Genomic DNA, 18,864 nt, shown 5'->3' with positions numbered 1-18,864 from the left:
CACAATCATTGTGTCTTATGTATACTTATTTATATACAACAACTGACACATACACTGCCTTTTATTTTTCTAGTTTGTTGGACCTGTACCATTGAGAAATATATTTGCTCATCACCACACCCATAAAGATATTCACTCACCCAAACAACTGTTAGAACATGTAGTTTTAACTTCATATATCTACTGAATCAACTATTCACACATCTTTGGACAGTCACACCCCCCCCCACCGAACCATACACACTTTCACACTCCCATACAAATACTCAGTTAACTAATCAATAACTAATATAGACTTTCACATAGCTAGTAACCAACTGTAGAATCAGTTTACACAACAACTGACAAAGTGATACAGATATTCACACAGTTTAGTCACTATCCATTATATTTAGTGAGACATTATAAATTGGTCAAGTAAACAGTCAATTACACTGCTACTAAATCCTCCATCCAAATATTTATTTCAGGTTCAGGTTTCAGGTTTTAAAGTCTTTATTTCGATTTATCAAATCATAAAAGACAAAATAGATTAAAAAAAAATACAAAGGAATATAACCAATTCGATTACAATAAAAGAAAAACAAGAGCAAAACATTTCATATCGAATAGATAAAACAGGATTAAATTTCAATCGATAATTAAAGAGGCCTGAATATTTTATAAATAAAATTCATTGCATAAAAAAGTCAACTTCACAATTCAAAATTGCGGACAATGGACACTGGTGATGAGGCGTAGTCGTAGGATAATTTAGCAGCTATATACTCAAGCTAAACAGATTATGACCAATTTGCAATATAACCTTTGTGCTTGGCGCTAAGGCATGATGGTTTTAAGCCTTAGAAGCCAAGCCCATCCCAGATACTTAGCCAAAGTTATCACAAAGAGTTCTGAAGTATTAGTTCTGAGCGCCCATATTGCTTCCATCACTGTTTTAAATGGCAATTTTTTAAACAAGGGTTTTAACCATTTCTTTCGGGGTGCTCCATACCTTGGGCAGGCAAAGAAGAAGTGGCCTTCTGATTCAATATGGCCTGGGCAACATGTACAATAGGGCGATATCCCTGTGGACCGTTTATTCAGGAAAATGTTTAAGGGCAAAGCGCCCACTCTGAACTGATGGTACAGCTTCTTATCTAACGGTCGAGATATAACATCCCAATATGGCTCTCTCGATAAATCTACTTTGAATGTTAAAAACCTGCCTGTAAGGCCATTTTTGTTGGACAACAGGACTCTATTTAGGCGGATAGTGGCCGAGTATAAAGATTTAAATTCGTCTTTGGGTGGGAAAACATTTGATTGTGGGGATGTCCAGAGGTGTTCCAAACCCATATCTTTAAGAATGGATTTGACAGCAGAGAACCATGGTATTTTCGCTGAACCCCTGATAGACCTGACTTCCGACAGTGCGTCTGCAAAGAGGGACAGGTCTGGGGATGTCCATATCCGTCTCCACAGTGCCACTAACCTGAATCTTGCCATCTCGTTAATAGGAGGGGAACCAAGGTCCAGACAAAGGGGAAGCAAAGGTGTAGACTGTGGGAGGCCCACCAAATTTCGAAGGAATCTGCATTGAATTTTAAATAAGTTAGACAAGTCCATATGGCCCCATAGATCCGCGCCATATAAAATGGCTGTAGAGATTTTAACATCATAGATCTTAAGGGCCGGTAGGACCCGTTTTGTAATTGATTCCTTCTGCTCTTTGACGAGACAACCCGTCAGCCTGGCAAGTTTAAGATGTTGCGTATTAATCTGATCTTTCCATCTTAAACGGCTATCAAGGGTAACCCCTAAATAGGTCATTGTATCCACCTGTTCGAGGTTTGCTCCATTCAGCTTCACTGAACTCCGAACTAAACGATTCTTTGTAAAAACCATAAATTTTGTTTTCCCCACGTTGATTACCAAATTATTGGTGACACAAAACTCCTCGAAGCGGTCCAGAGCCCGCTGGAGCCCGCCACGTGTCTTCGAGAGGATTAAAGTGTCATCTGCGAAGACAAGTAGCGGGAACCTCATCCCTGCCAACATTGGTGCGTCAGTAGGGGTATCCATGAAAAACTTAACGACTTGGTCGATAAAAAGGAGGAAGAGGGTAGGGGCCAGGACACACCCCTGACGAACACCTCGGGTTACAGGGAATGTTTCCGTCACTTGTCCCTGACCCCCCCACCTCACCCTCGCAAAATTGTCCTCATGGAATCTTACAATGAGGTCCAATAATTCCAGTGGGCACCCCAAACTTTTCAGCACACCCCATAGCCTATCCCTAGGCACCAGATCGAAGGCGGACTTCAGATCGATAAATGCAGCATAGATGGTGCCACCACCCAACCAAACCTCCTTCCAATAGATCAGGCAGAATCTAAAAACCTGATCTATGGTGCTCATTCCCGATCTGAAGCCCGCCTGCATGGGTGACAAGATATTCTCCATTTCGATCCATCCCTGGACCCGTCCCAGGACCATACGCGCCACTATCTTTTGAATCGAATCGATTAAACTGATAGGGCGGTAATTGCCCGGGATGGATTTGTCACCCTTTTTGTAAATTGGGACGATCTCGGCCCCTTTCCAAGATCCAGGGACTAAAGCTCCAAGGGCCAATGTGTTAGCTATCCTAGTAATGTACGGCAGCCACAGGGTGGGATTAGATTTAAACAGATCAGCAGGGATCAAATCCATACCGGGGGCTTTACCTCGGAGAGTCAGTGCCAATGCCAACTCGGCCTCAGCAACCGTGAAGGTAAGTTTTTCACTTTGTGGGGTCAGCCTGGATACATTGCCTAGGCGGTTTATAGTCTCATCGTTGCTACCTTTAAACTGGGCCGAATAAAATAAAACCCAATCCTCAAGTGGCACATTATTTCCCGGAGTAGAAGAATCTATATTTTTGCCCCATTTGACCAAATCCCAGAACCTTTTCTGATTGTTGGTGGTGGAGGCCTCCAGGAGGTCTGACCAAAATTCATCCTCCCACTCCCGTTTAGCTTTACTAAGGTTTTTTTTATAGTAAAGTCTAGCAGCTCTCACTCCAACCATGTTCCGAGATTTTATGGCAGAAATGAGAGCTGTATGTGCCTCTCTACATTCCTTATTGTACCATTTTTGGGGCAAACAATTACTTCTAACAGCAACATTTCCACATGGTTTAGATAACAGGGTCTTTACATTTTCAAAACAATTGATATGAACACCCATCACACTATTGGCTGCTTCAGTATCCACCCCCGTTATATCTATTTGCAACATTTCATTAAGTGCATTCTCAACTACGACATTAATATTATTTAGTAAACACTCATCTTCCATAACCCGTGACCACTTCAATCTCCTCCTGTCGTTGGTAAGATGAACGTCCCCTGTATAAGTGACAGATGGTTCCTCGTGTCTGCTTAAATCCGGTGTCTTCAGTAATAAGGACAGTGGATTGTGATCGCTTTCCGGGCGCTCTAATACTACCATGTCGATTAGCAGAGCCCAATGTTCCATGTCCAGTAAAATATAGTCAATGCGGCTCTGCCTCTGGCCATTATCGAAGGTACAATTTCCCTTCACATCCGAGGCAGAGCGGCCATTACATGCACGGAACCCATTTTGTAAACAAAAAGCCATCCAAGACACTGCAGCCTCTGTTACTTTAGCCTTCTTCTCCACTTGTAAGTCTGGAACACCCCATACAGCATCATCTTCCATAATCCATGGGTCTCCCATATCTAATACTGGTTCTATAGTACAATTTAGATCGCCAGCAAGAATGGTAGTAATGCCTCCGCCCATTTTCATTATCATATGATCAACAAGTTTCAACAGGGGTGGGCTTCGACCACCAGGCAGGCCTCTTGCATAGATATTAACAATGTTCATAATTTGCTTGCTCCCTTTATTTATTCTGATAGCGAGGAGATCTTGACTCTCTACCGGGAGCTCCATTGGATAGAGGCCCAGGGATTGTTTTACCCAGATCAGCAAGCCTCCTGCAGCCCGCCCTTTGCCTCCTTTGATTGCGGGTTTGAAAAAATTTATGTAACCCAACTTATGGACAGGCTCAGTTGCCCATGTTTCCTGCAACAGGATAATATCGTAATTGTCCATAAAGTTTGACCAATCCGTAGACGCAAAGCGCGCCTTAATACCCGCTATATTCCAGCACAAAATTTTTAGACAATCTTTCAGGTTATCTGGCAACAGAGGGTGTAGGGGCTGGGCAGATCCGTGAAGCACCCCTGTATTGGCATTAACCACTAGTTTCTTAACACGCTCTGCTGGGGCGTCAATCATTTTTTAAATTTTATTGTCTATCAAAGACCCCTGGGTAGCAAGGTATGGTCGAGGGCTGTTTAATACTACTGTGCGGCCTCCTACCCCATCTACTTGATTGGTTAATTCAGGTGGGCACACCATGTTATAATCAGTGGGTTCTAACATTGTCACACTACCAATCAGAGACTCACTAGAAGAATCATTGAGTCAATCTATAGCTTCTAGTCCAGACAGGGGGCCAAAACGATTAAAAAGAAAGGGGCGCTGGTAGTCAAGCGGGGTTAATGCCGGGGGATGTCTTGCAGCAGGACCTTTACGAAACAGTGGGTAAGATTGAAGAGATATTTGCCTGCGCGGATAAAAATAAGATAATGCTAAAGTTTGTACATCCCCCTGCCTTGCAAACCTAGGTTCTCGTTTAATGACATCTACCACCCATGAGTCTTTAAGCGAAATAAGGATGCAATCTCCTTCTAGGTCTTTTGCCTCCGGCCCAACCCAATCTACTCTCCTCACATACAATATCTCCGTGGGGGTGGAAGGGGGTAGCGGGCGATTTTTGTTCAGCCAGAAAGTGACTTTATTAAAAAGGTCGCCATAAGATTCCCTTGCACCCGGTTTTAATGGGGCTACGCCGGTCAAAACGATGGTATGTAGGGCTGCTTCAGGTGGAAGATCAACACTGGGAGTATTTGGTCTTTTACGCCCCCTCTCCCTATGATTGGAAGAAGCAGTACGTTGGGCTCTTGAGTTACTTGGAGAAGGGAGATTTAAGTTAGGTTGTATAGGAGGACCCATAGTTTGACGCCCACCAGTGTTTTGTTTAACCACTGGTTTTGATTGGGGCTTTAATACCTGAGTTTGAGAACCAGCTCCTAAGGAGTTAATAGAGATGGTTTTGGTTGTTTGGCCCCCTTTAAATGCGATGTTATTCATTCCTATGGTTTTATTGGGGGCAATTTTACCTTTATCCATATTGTTGTTATTACTAGGAACCCTACTGGGTGCTGGTACAGCAATAGCACCCGTATTATTTGAACCAGATAATGCTCGAAGCATCGTATGGTTTAAATGGATCAAATCCACCATACTATCAATTTTAGTGGTCATAAGCCTGGTCCGCTCAAGGATTGGTATGAGTAATGTTTTAAACATGGCCTCCATTTTTGCCAGCAAAACCTCATCACTATTGAGGCACATGGGACAGGTGGTTGAGGAACCCAAAGCCAAAAGGGTGGGGCATAGCATGTTGTTGTGCGTTGAGGGTTTTAACGGGTTTGGGTGAGGCTCAGGCCCCTGGCCCCATTCCCCTTGAACTTTATGTACTTCATCAATGTTTTGCTTTTTTCCCCCTGACATTCCAAAATCCCGTTTTCTTTTTTTAGTATTAGGGCCAGAGTTAGATATAGGGGAGTAAACATTTTCAGATGATATGGACATGTCGGACTGGTTGAGGGGTGGAGTTCCAGTAAGCTGGCTAAAATCCTGCTCCTCGCTGATCAGCGAGTCATTATCCTCCACCCCCACCCCCTGTGTATCTTTGGTAGTATTTACACTATTCATTTCTTCCCTTATTTTATCCCTAGCTTGGCTATCCCCAATATTTTCTGAATGGACTATTGCGTCCGTAGAGATGGTATGGACACAATTGAAGGCAGCATGGGGTACAGAGGGTGGAGGGGAGATAGATGAAGCTAAGGCCCCCAATGAGGATCGCTTCCCGTTAATTAGGTCTATTGACAATCTTTTCTCGACCATTGCGATTTCCTTTTCTAAGATACCAGTAGCCCGTGTTATAAAAGCATCCAAGGGGCCAGAAACGACGCCATTAGAAGTATTAATTTGGACAGAACGTTCCTTCCCTGATCTTAGCGGCATTTTATACGGTTTTCTTAGCGTCCAGGAGGGGAGGGCCTACGGGGAAGGGGCGAAAGAGGGGGGGCCCAGACCAGACCGCTCAGACCTCGAACGGCCTCAAACGGCCCGCTCTTTGCCCGGTCTTCGCCCCGGTCACTCCCGCGCGCTCCCGCGCAGCGTGGGAGCCTTGTATTTGTGAGTCAAAAGGGCCAATGAGCTAGGTGAAAGGGGGTGGGGCGAGGCGGTCAGGGAGAGCGGGGCCAGGTGACTCGGCCACTCACGCACACCGGGACTCCTGGGAATGCGAGTCCCGGTTGCCGCTCGCAGCCCTTTGCCTTCAAGCCACACCCGAAGCACCAAACACAGGGAATCCGAAGCGGGACCCGCGGAGCGGGTTCCGCGAGGCGTGGGTAGATTAGCGAGCCTTCGCTGTCAGTAACGCCGTCCAATCTGGTCAGTAGCAGTGTCCCAAGGAGCAGTAAGTCCGAGCCCCTTTTGCAGCAGATGGGGGTGGGGCGAGGCGGTCAGGGAGAGCGGGGCCAGGTGACTCGGCCACTCACGCACACCGGGACTCCTGGGAATGCGAGTCCCGGTTGCCGCTCGCAGCCCTTTGCCTTCAAGCCACACCCGAAGCACCAAACACAGGGAATCCGCAGCGGGACCCGCGGAGCGGGTTCTGCGAGGCGTGGGTAGATTAGCGAGCCTTCGCTGTCAGTAACGCCGTCCAATCTGGTCAGTAGCAGTGTCCCAAGGAGCAGTAAGTCCGAGCCCCTTTTGCAGCAGATGGGGGTGGGGCGAGGCGGTCAGGGAGAGCGGGGCCAGGTGACTCGGCCACTCACGCACACCGGGACTCCTGGGAATGCGAGTCCCGGTTGCCGCTCGCAGCCCTTTGCCTTCAAGCCACACCCGAAGCACCAAACACAGGGAATCCGAAGCGGGACCCGCGGAGCGGGTTCCGCGAGGCGTGGGTAGATTAGCGAGCCTTCGCTGTCAGTAACGCCGTCCAATCTGGTCAGTAGCAGTGTCCCAAGGAGCAGTAAGTCCGAGCCCCTTTTGCAGCAGATGGGGGTGGGGCGAGGCGGTCAGGGAGAGCGGGGCCAGGTGACTCGGCCACTCACGCACACCGGGACTCCTGGGAATGCGAGTCCCGGTTGCCGCTCGCAGCCCTTTGCCTTCAAGCCACACCCGAAGCACCAAACACAGGGAATCCGAAGCGGGACCCGCGGAGCGGGTTCCGCGAGGCGTGGGTAGATTAGCGAGCCTTCGCTGTCAGTAACGCCGTCCAATCTGGTCAGTAGCAGTGTCCCCCATATTTATTTATATATATCCACTTATTTTTCAATGCAAATTGCTATATATATAATGCATATTTAAATAACGAAGCAAACCACATTCACTGGATGATGTCATCAGTGATGTCATTTGAGATGTTATCAGTGATGTCACTGACCATGTCATGAATGATCTAATATGTGGCATCATCAGCAGTGGATTGCGGGTGCGTGAAATATAGTTAGTACAACTAACTATATAGGAGCAATTTCAATGGTTTTGTATGAGTAAAATGTCCAGCTAACTATAACAACACTAAAACTTATAGTTTTTTGAGTGAATTTCAAAGGTTTTTTAAAAGCTAATTCCTAACTATATAACTCCTGAAACCTATGTTTTTTTCAGTGAATTTCAAAGGTTTTTTAAATGCTAATTCCTAACTATATAAGGCCTGAAACCTATGGTTTTTTCAGTGAATTTGCAAGGTTTTTTAAATGCTAATTCCTAACTATATAAGGCCTGAAACCTATGGTTTTTTCAGTGAATTTCAAAGGTTTTTTAAATGCTAATCCCTAACTATATAAGGCCTGAAACCTATGATTTTTTCAGTGAATTTGCAAGGTTTTTTTAAATGCTAATTCCTAACTATATAAGGCCTGAAACCTATGTTTTTTTCAGTGAAATATATATATATATATACATATATATATATATATATATATATAATGTGTGTGTGTGTCTGGACAAAGCTATGCCTCTCTGAAGAGCTCTAATGAGAGCGGAACACGTGTCAGGGGTTGCCTTTATTAATTTTAGGTTGGCGTGGATGGTATTTTACCAATTCAAAGCTGTAATACTGTGCCTTTAGTGGTAAAAGGCTTTGGCCATTTTACAACTCGGCGTGTATAGAATTGTGCTAATCTTATGCTTCAAGACTTTGCTGTAAAAATGGCAAAATACTTTTTACCTTTCTATCTTGCCATGGATGGCACTGTGCTAATCCTACACTTAAAGACTGATAGTGTCGCTGGTGATGAGAGTGCTTTATACTGGAGCTGCTTTCCACCTAAACTCGAGAACTACCCAGAGTTCTCTGCTTCTTTTGTTGCATAATTTATGCATCACTCCATGCCTGAAAGGGAATTGTTTTGACTTATACTGGGTGCTCCCTTGTGTCTGGACAAAACTATACCTCTCTGAAGAGCTCCAATGAGAGCAAAACACGTGTCAGGTGTTACTTTTATTCATTTTGGGTTGGCATGGATGGTATTTTACCAATTCAAAGCTGTAATACTATGCCTGGAGTGGTAAAAGGCTTTGGCCCTGTTACAGCTCGGCATGGATAGCACTGTGCTAATCCTATGCTTAAGTACTTTGCTGTAGAAATGGCAAAAGATTTGTCTCTTTCTATCTCACCGTGGATGGCACTGTGCTAATTCTACGCTTAAAGACTTTGGTAGAAAAGCAGACATTTGAGTTGAGCAATGACCCATACCAGCACTTACACAACCACGCACTGATTCACAGATCTACACACACATCCACTCACTGACCCATACCGCCACTCATACACCCACTCACTCACTAATACAGCCACTGACAAATCCACAAATACACCCATACAGCCACTCACACACTGAGTCTGTCACCCATAGAGCTATTCACACAGCTACTCATTCACCCATATAGTCAAACACATATTCACTTACAGTGACACACGCACCCACTCCCTTACTCATACAAATACTTTCACATACTCACTCACCTAGACAGTTACTGACACAAACACACTCACCCATCAGGCCACTCCCACATTTACTCACTCACCCATACAGTTACTCATATACCCCATCACACACCTGTACTACCTTTCACATGCCCAGTTACTTGCCCATATATCACTGACGCATCCACTCACTCAATCTCACAGCCATACACACACTCACTCACCCATACAGCCCCTCATACATGCAGTCACTAACCCATACAGCCATTGACTCAACCACTCACTTATCCATAGAGGTAGTCAGACACCCGCTCACTCACCCACCCACACATACACTCAGACAACCATACATGTACTCAGACAACAAATTACTCACCCATACATCCAGTCACATATCCACTCACACACCCATACAGCCACTTAGTCACCAACTGACAGACTGATGCAGACATTCACACAACTAGTCATGCACCCATACATTCACTGAGACACCTAATCACTCACTTATACAGTCAGTGACACACCCACTGAATCATCCATGTAGGTACCCATACACCCACTGATTCACCAATGCACCTTGGTGTGTATATATTTGACACTCATAAACTTTTTGTAAACACTCATAGTCACTGGATGATGTCATTTGAGATGTCATCAGTGATGTCACTGACCATGTCATTATTGATGTAATATGTGATGTCATAAGCAGTGCATTGCGGGGGCATGAATTATGGTTAGCTCAGCCAACTATAACTGCTGAATTTCACTGGTTTTGTACGAGTGAAACACAAGCCTAACTATAACTTCCCTGTAACCTTTGTTTTTTTTAGTTTATATAGAGGATTTGGAGAAAGCCACTTCCAAGCCACAGGATAACTTGGGAGTAAAATCCAACATTTTAAAGGAGTTCTCCTTGATGGCTCAAGGCCGACAAGGGGCAGCAAGCCCAGGACCTCAGGAAACGCCAAGTCAAGGTCGAGGTTGAGGCACCAGAGGAGGAAACAGAAGAGGCGCAAAGAAGCAAGAAGTCCTAGATGCCTTCGTGGGAATGACAACAAGGGGCAAGACTGCCACGAAATGAAGGACACTTTCACAGTGGTAAACTTGCCTAACATTCAGTTAACTCTTGATCAATTAGATGTTTTATCATTAGGCCTCACTTTTTGTCCTACCAGTAAGTTTAACTATACAGAAGGGGAGAATTGATTTCTTTCACTTCGTTAGAAAATTAAAACTGAAGAAATGGTTTGAACATAAGAAAAATGTAATACCACCTATGATTACAAGTCATACTAATTTAACCATTGGGGACATTGACCTTTTACAGACTATGAAGGCACTAGAGAGGGGCGATAAATATGTTGATTCTCTTTCAGAGAATTTAACTGATGAAATGTTTGTTTTTGACTGTGCCAGTGGTAGTAATTTCAAACCCAAATCAAAATGTTTGCCTCAGATACACAATGAGACCATAGACGTCTTTGAGAAAGGGGTTAATATGGAATTTAAGAAACTTGAAAAATCTGTTAAACCTAAACGTGGCAATCGCACCCCTAAACAATATAAATCAGTGAAAGAACTGCAAGAAAATAGAAATATTGTCATTAAAAAATCCGATAAGGGTGGGAATGTTGTGATTTGGCCAAAACAGATGTACCTTAACGAAGGAAAGAGACAATTGGAGGATGCTGACAGTAACACTGTCAGTAACAGACTGTGTGACAACAAAAGTAATGAGCTGTATAAATCTCAATTGTTGAAATGGAAACATGAGAAACTGCTATCTGATGATGAGTACAAATACTTAAACTGTGAATATCCCAAACTTGCGGCAATGTACTTATTGCCCATGATACATAAAGATAGCCACATTCCACCAGGGTGACATATTGTGTCATCGATAGGTAGTACATACAAGAACACATCAAAGTACATTGATTATTTTCTGCGCCCACTTGTAGAAGCTTTTCCATCCTATATATAAGATACTAGAGATTTTCTGAGATTGCTTCAAAATGTAAGTTGAGAAAAGGGTATGTTATTGATGACATTTGATGTTAATAGCTTATACACTTGTATACCTCACAACTTAGGGATGAAGGTTGATCACATTGTTTTGACACAACGTGATTTATCCTATCGCAGGCATACTGAAATGTTGTTGAGTATGATGCAGACATGCCTATCAAACAACTACTTCTTGTTTGACCATGTCATCTATTGCCAAACCCAGGGAACGGTGATGGGAACCTGCTTCGCCCCCAGCTATGCAGGTTTGTACCTTGGCTGATGGGAGCAGCAGGTGGATAGCAACATCGTAGCCTTTACCCACAACGCCGTCCTCTGGGCAAGGTACATAGATGATGTTTTCTGCATTTGGAGGGAGACGGAATAGGAAGCTGTGCAGTTTGGAGTCACATTGAATGACAATGAATGTAATTTAAAATTCACCAGTACAGCACACTGGGACACTATTGAATTCCTGGATGTGGAAGTCAAGGTACAGGGTGACAAATTAGAAAGCAGGATGTTTCGTAAATTAACTGCTAGAAACAGCTTGCTACATGCTAAAAGCTGTCATCCAAAGAACTTGATACGGTAAGGGGAGCTCTTGAGAGCTAAAAGAAACTTTAGCTCAGAACAGGCCTTCTAACAAGAAATGTTAAACATGAAGAGTAGAATTCTGGAAAGAGGCTATTCCAGTAAAGTAACCAGTCAAGCATGTACAAAAATTATGACAATTAACAGAGCAGACACATTAAAAGTGAAAATAGAAGATTTGAATGCGGAGGAACCCTTAAGATTCATAACCTCGTTTAATAACCAGTCATGGGAGGTCAGGAAGTGTTTGAAGAAATATTGGCATGTTTTAAATACAGATTTAACACTAAAAAAAAACATGTTGGAGGGCAACCAAAAATAACTTTTAGAAAATGCACTGCTTTAAAGGGCATACTTTGTAGCAGCACATTGCAGCACGAAAATGATCCCAGCACCATACAAGTTTTTTTTACATGCAGGGCTTGTAAAATAGTGTAAATTGCAAAGAGATCAAGCTGTCCAAAGATCGCAAATCCTTCATTATCGCCATACACCTTACGTGCAAATCAGACTATTGTGTGTATGCACTAAGCTGTCCTTGATCATTAATATAACTTGTCAAATTAACTGGTCAAATCGCTGAAAGATTTCCTCGATGAACTGAACCTTACTCAACTATGCACACAACCCACTCACTCGAAAGGAGCGACGTTAGACTGGATTATTTCACGAAACAAAGATACATCAATCCTCTCTATAACACCATGTGACTGGTCGGATCATCATGCCATAACATTCGTGATACCTATAATGGAAAAAGGCATGGCCAGACAACCCCTCAAGACCAAAAAATGGGTTAGAGACACAAGAGATGCAAACTTAGAGCTACTAGTTGAAAGCTGTGAAAGAGACCTAAAACCTCATAACAACCTGCAGAATGTGAACGAGCTGACCGACCACTACATAACAACTGTCGAAAATATTGTCAATAACACCATGCCATTAAAACTGAAAAAAATCTCGGAGAAGACAAAAAATCCATGGTTTAATGAATCACTAAATGAAGAAAGGCGCAAACTGAGAATGGCCGAAAGAAAATGGAGACAACACCCTTCATCCCCCGAGCTGAAAGCACTCAGAAAAATTAGAGGCCAATATAATAAAAAGATCATCAACTCAAAACAAGAATTCATACGGTCAGAACTGGATAGTGCCAAAAACAGACCACGAAAACTCTTTGAAATCCTAAAGCAACAATCAAACAAACTAGCCAAATCTGTCCATGAGAACTCAAAAACACCCCTAAATTGTGAAGAATTTTCTACATTTTTCACGGAGAAGGCGAAATCGCTAGAAGTAGAGCTCAAAAACGCCGTGGCAAACCTTCCCATCGAACCAATGCCTACGAGTGATACCGCCGCTACAACGGAGAGTACCATGACAAAAAATGAGGCAAGTTGGGATACGTTCGAACTATATGACCAGCACAATATCGCCAAAACTCTTTCTGAAATAAAACCAAACAACCACTACCAAGATCCCTTTCCTGCAAAATGTGTAAAAGAAATCAATCACGTCTTGGTTCCAATATGGACCGAAATAATAAATGCCTCACTATCACAAGGGATCCTCCCTGACTGCCTAAAAACAGGTCAAGTTGCTCCCATAATCAAAAAACCCTCAGCAGATAGATCAGACCCAAACAACTTTCGCCGAGTGACCAACATCCCGCTACTGGCCAAACTAATTGAGAAATGCGTACAGAACCAACTAAGCCAACACATCACCAAGTTCTCATTGCTTGATGAATGCCAATCAGGATTCAGAGCAGGGCACAGCACTGAAACAGCGATCCTCCATATTGTTGATGATGAACTACAGGCACTTGACCAAAACAAAGCATGCCTACTGATTCTCCTAGATCTGTCCTCGGCCTTCGACACGGTAAATCACGAAGCATTACTGACCAGGTTACGGGACAGGATGGGACTGTCAGGAACTGTGCTGAAATGGTTTAACTCTTTTCTACAAAACAGGACACAGCGATTCCTGGTCAACCAGTCAATCTCACCTCCATGCCCTATTTCAATTGGAGTCCCTCAAGGATCAACGTTATCCCCAGATCTGTTTAACCTTTACGTCGAACCGCTTACAGAAATTCTCCAAAAATCACAGATATCCTATCACATGTATGTAGATGACACACAAATATACTTAAAGATCTCATCCCTAAAAGACATGGAACTAGTGAACAAGACTCTAAAAATGGCTCTACAATGGTTAACTACCAACCAGCTGAAGCTGAATGCTCACAAAACAGAGTTCCTACTAATATCACCAGCTAGGAGCCATACGGAAATAAAGGAATGGACGAAAGTGGTGACTGCGCTAAACTGCACCCCAACACTAATCAAGTCAGCGAAATCGCTAGGAATCACACTGGACGAGAATCTGGACATGAAAGCCCACATCAACTCAATGGCTAAAAACGCCCGATTCCACCTGAACTACTTAAGAAAATTGAAACCATTCATCTCAGAGGCGGATCTCAAATTGGCAATCCAATCCTTAGTTATCTCGAGGATTGAATATGGCTGCACCACCTTAGCTGGATTACCAAAAATGTCCACAGCGCCATTGAAAGCATGCCTAAACGCTGCGGCAAGAATTATCACCGGATCTAGGAAATACGATCATATATCGCCACACTTGAAAGCTTTAAGCTGGCTACCCTATGAAGCAAGAATCCAAATGAAGATAGCATGTATCACCCATAAAGCGCTACACCACAACTCCCCAAGATACCTAGCGAAGAAAATCCAGCTATCGGGAGGTAATCGACCAGCGAGGAGTACTGAGGAATTGCTACTACGGCCAGCCTTTTTCCACAAGAAAAAAACCTATGACAGAGCGTTCTCGGGAGCTGCCCCCAGAATATGGAACTCACTCCCTCCTAACATCAGGAAGATCCAAAATGTGGCATCATTTAAGCGAGAAGTGAAGAGCTTTCTGATGAAGAAATACACTACCTAGAGTAGAACATTCACAAACTGATAATGACCTAACTATCATACTTGCTTACAGATTTTACTTATGATAGAAGTATACCCACTATTGACTATTAACGCTAACTGCACACGTGTTCTTGTATATTTATCATCTACCTCATATTTGTTATCCGTATAACTGTCTGATATATGTGTCTTTCTCCTTACGCCTTCTATGTTAAGCGCTCTGATACCCACGGGTCTTGTTCGCGCTATACAAAACTTTATAATAAATAAATAATAAATAAATAGGCAGCACCATTCACCGTGTCAAGAAGCGCATTTTGGAGCATATGAGGGCTAGTGCCAATGAGAATAGGCAATATCCTGTCGCCAGACATTTTAAAAAGTTTCATGATAAAAAGACCAGTCTCTTACGTTTCAGTGCCTTAGATAGAATCCCAAAATCTGAGAGAGGAGATAACAGAGTAAGGGAACTGAGACGTCTGGAATCCAAAATGGTTATTAAATATGGTACAATGCAACCTATGGGATTGAATAAGGACAAATAGATGTCTGTCCATTTGGGCTAAATATTTTAATGGATAAAATGGATTGACCAATTCTGTTCCATTGTTTAATGATATTTATAACATACATCGTTAGCCATGTTTGTGTTTTTACTTCACATTATTCGATATTGATTGCACTGTTTTTATTTTGTTTCAAGAGACAAACATATCAGCATACAATGTGAAAGAAATGCAAAAGAGTTACTGATATCGCATTCAAGCTTAAATTCCAACTGGAATAATGTTTTTTGAACATTGTGTGATCTGCTCTACCCCCCACTGGGGCAGGATTTAGAGATCAAATCTTGTCGGAATATAACTGAACCAGATTATATCCTTTTAGTCAAGGCCCACTGGGGCAGGATTTTTAAGATCACATCTGGTCGAAAAGTAATGCACAGAATTATATCCTATTTGTCAGGGCCCACTGGGGCGGAATTGAGAATTATTGGATTTTCTGTATATATTCAGTATTTCCTATATTGATTTGACATTATTACTTAAATCACAAAGTATTTTGATGAAATAATTTTTGCTTGTGAGATAATATGCAGCCTTTCTATTAATCCTGCATATGAAGGTGACCACTTCAAAATGGCTGCCGTTTTCCTTGCCTTTCACTATGCATTGTGATATGTAGTCCTACATCTATTTTGTTGTAAGTGCACTATATGGTTATGATTTCACAAACTGTCCTTGACCCTGACCAAGTTGCGGCTGCACCGAAACATGTTGGTTGTTTGTTTGCCACATGTTTTGAACAAACCACGCTTTAAGGATTTGGGCTCGAGTACTTTCTGTTAATCGACAAAAGTATTACGGACATATAAATAGGTTCGCGACCTCACTTTAGCCTGCCGCCGTGGGAGGCTGAGAGACTCGCGATTTCTTTTGGGCATATATATATATAAGGCAGACAAGGAGAGGGGGCTTCCACATCAGGCAATCAAGGCATGGCTACCCAAACCAGGAGCAAGAGAGGCAACAGGAGATGAGTTCCCAAGATGACTTAACCATTGTAAACCTAACAACATACAAACTTTCTAAAACAGAAGAACAGGTTTTAAAGAAAGGACTAACCTTCTGTCCAACCAACGAGTTTGAATACACACAGACTAGAATAGACTTTCTCCTATTTACACGTAAACTGAAATTACGGAAATTTCATAAATTGAAGAACATCTCAAGTGGCTATACTGAAAGAGTGAGTGACAATCCAACCTCAAATTTGGAAATGGATGACTTGAATCTATTGGAAATAATGGCGAGTCAAAGGAGTGACCCTGATCTACAAATGACGGACATGGCAGAAACTGCGGAACAATTTGGGATAACACAAAACAAAGCAGTCACAAAATTCAAACCTCCGTCTAGATTCATACCAACAATGCCACATGATGCAATCGATGTCTTCAAAGAAGCAGTTAAAATTAACTTGGACAAGATGAGAATTAAAGGATCTACATCCTCTAACAATAAACAATGGAATCTATCACTGGCTCAACGAATAGCATTGCATAAATTGAAATCTAACATCAATATTATATGCAAGCCATCAGACAAAGGTGGAAATATTGTTTAAATGACCAGGGAATTCTACTGCACAGAAGCACTACGACAATTAAAAGATACAGCATGCTACACCAAGATCAGCAAAGAAGATTACAATATCAGCATTATCAAGTATCATTAATTACTTGATAAATGGTCATCAGAGGGGATGCTTGATACGAATGAACTGAAATTTTTGACATGCCAGCAGCCTACCACTCCAACATTTTACCATTTACCTAAAATACACAAACATGCAACACTGCCCCCGGGGAGACCCATCATTTCATCGAAAGGCAGCTTGACAGAAAATATGTCGCAATATTTGGATTCCTTCTTGGTAGAACATGTCAAAACCCTATCCTCTTATATAAGAGACGCTTCTGATTTCATTCGTATCATCTCAGAGATAATCTGGGAACCTGATATGCTGATGATAGTATTGGAAGTAACAGGGCTGTATACCTGCATTGCGCATAATCATGGCACACAGGCAGTCCAATACTTTCTGAAAACTCGTTCTTTGAGTATGTTGAAGCATAACAGTATGTTGATTGAATTTTTACATTTCTGTTTATACAACAACATCGTTCTGTTCCAAAAGCAATATTACAGACAAAAGAGAGGGACGGCGATGGGAACCTGCTTCGCCCCCAGCTACGCGAACTTGTTCGTTGGCTGGTGGGAGAAGCAGGTGGCCTGGGCCGATGAGAACCAGAAATGGTCTCGTCAATAATCGGGTGGCACCGGTATATTGACAACCTTTTTATTCTTTGGAAAGGTCCGAAAATTGAGGCAGAATTGTACATACAGAACCTGAACAATAATGATGTTAATTTACACTTGAGTGGTACCATCAGCAATCAAGAAGAAGATTTTTTGGACTTAAAAGTGTTCATAAAAGATGGCAAAATTTGTACATCCTTTTTCCGAAAAGCTACTGCCGGTAATTCAACTCTAGAAGCGAGCAGTTGTCATCCGAAACCCCTCAAAAACAGTATCCCTTATGGAGAGCTACTGCGCTTAAAGAGAAATTGCACACTAGAGAATGACTTAGAAAGAGCAGCACAAGAATCCATTATGAGATTCAAACTAAGAGGGTATTCCGATGAGACCTTACAAAAAGCATAGGATAAAGTCCATCATATCCCAAGACCAAGTTTATTCAAAGAACCAAGCAGAAATAATGGAAAAGAGGACAATACTCCTTGTTTCATTTCAACTTTTTCGAAGGATTCCCAATAGATCCATCAAACTATTGTTTGTCATTGGAATATCCTTAAAACAGATGGGATTATTGGAAAGGATTTGTCAAGCCATCCAAAAATCACCTACAGGAGGAACAGGTCATTAAAGGATACCCTGATACACAGTCATTTTGACTTTGTACCAAGGACACCAAGACTTGGGAACCTGACAGGGTTTTTCCCATGTCAAAATTGCAAAGCCTGTAGAGCTAGTCCCAAAGTTACCACCTATGAAATACCAGGAACACTCAGAGTGAGACGGATAAACAAATTCCTAACCTGTACCAGTCCATTCTGTGTATATTGTTTAGAGTGTCCATGTAAATTACACTATATTGGGAGTACAATTCATCCGGTCAAGAAAAGAATATTAGAACATGCTAGAGCAATCCAACATAACGACCCGAATTATCCCGTTGCAAGACACTTTGCCTTAAAGCACAAAAGTGATCGCAATCTTTTGAAGTTCTTTTGTTTAGATCAAGTCCCTTTGAAAGATCGAGGTGGGAACAGAGAGTTGCAAATGCGGAGATTGGAATCGAGATTTATTATAGATCTCCAAACCAAGTCTCCACGAGGGCTGAACACTGAAGAGGAATTGGCCATCCATCTTGGTCAATAACATGATAACACAATCTGTTCTCATAGGGCCTCATTCTCACTAATTGCTATGAAATTTCACAAATATTTGTATATACATGATTTGTAGTGTGACACCTTGCAAATGTTATCATTCGAATATGATTGATTTATTGTAACTGAGTTTAATGAAACGCAATATGATGAATTGAGTAATCATTAATCAATATATGATTTTTTACACAAGTACGCTTGGCTAT

Source organism: Lissotriton helveticus, chromosome 6 (assembly GCF_964261635.1).
Source record: "Lissotriton helveticus chromosome 6, aLisHel1.1, whole genome shotgun sequence".
Lineage (NCBI taxonomy): Eukaryota > Metazoa > Chordata > Amphibia > Caudata > Salamandridae > Lissotriton > Lissotriton helveticus.
The sequence above is the reverse complement of the archived record's forward strand: the minus strand, read 5'-3'. Positions refer to the sequence as shown.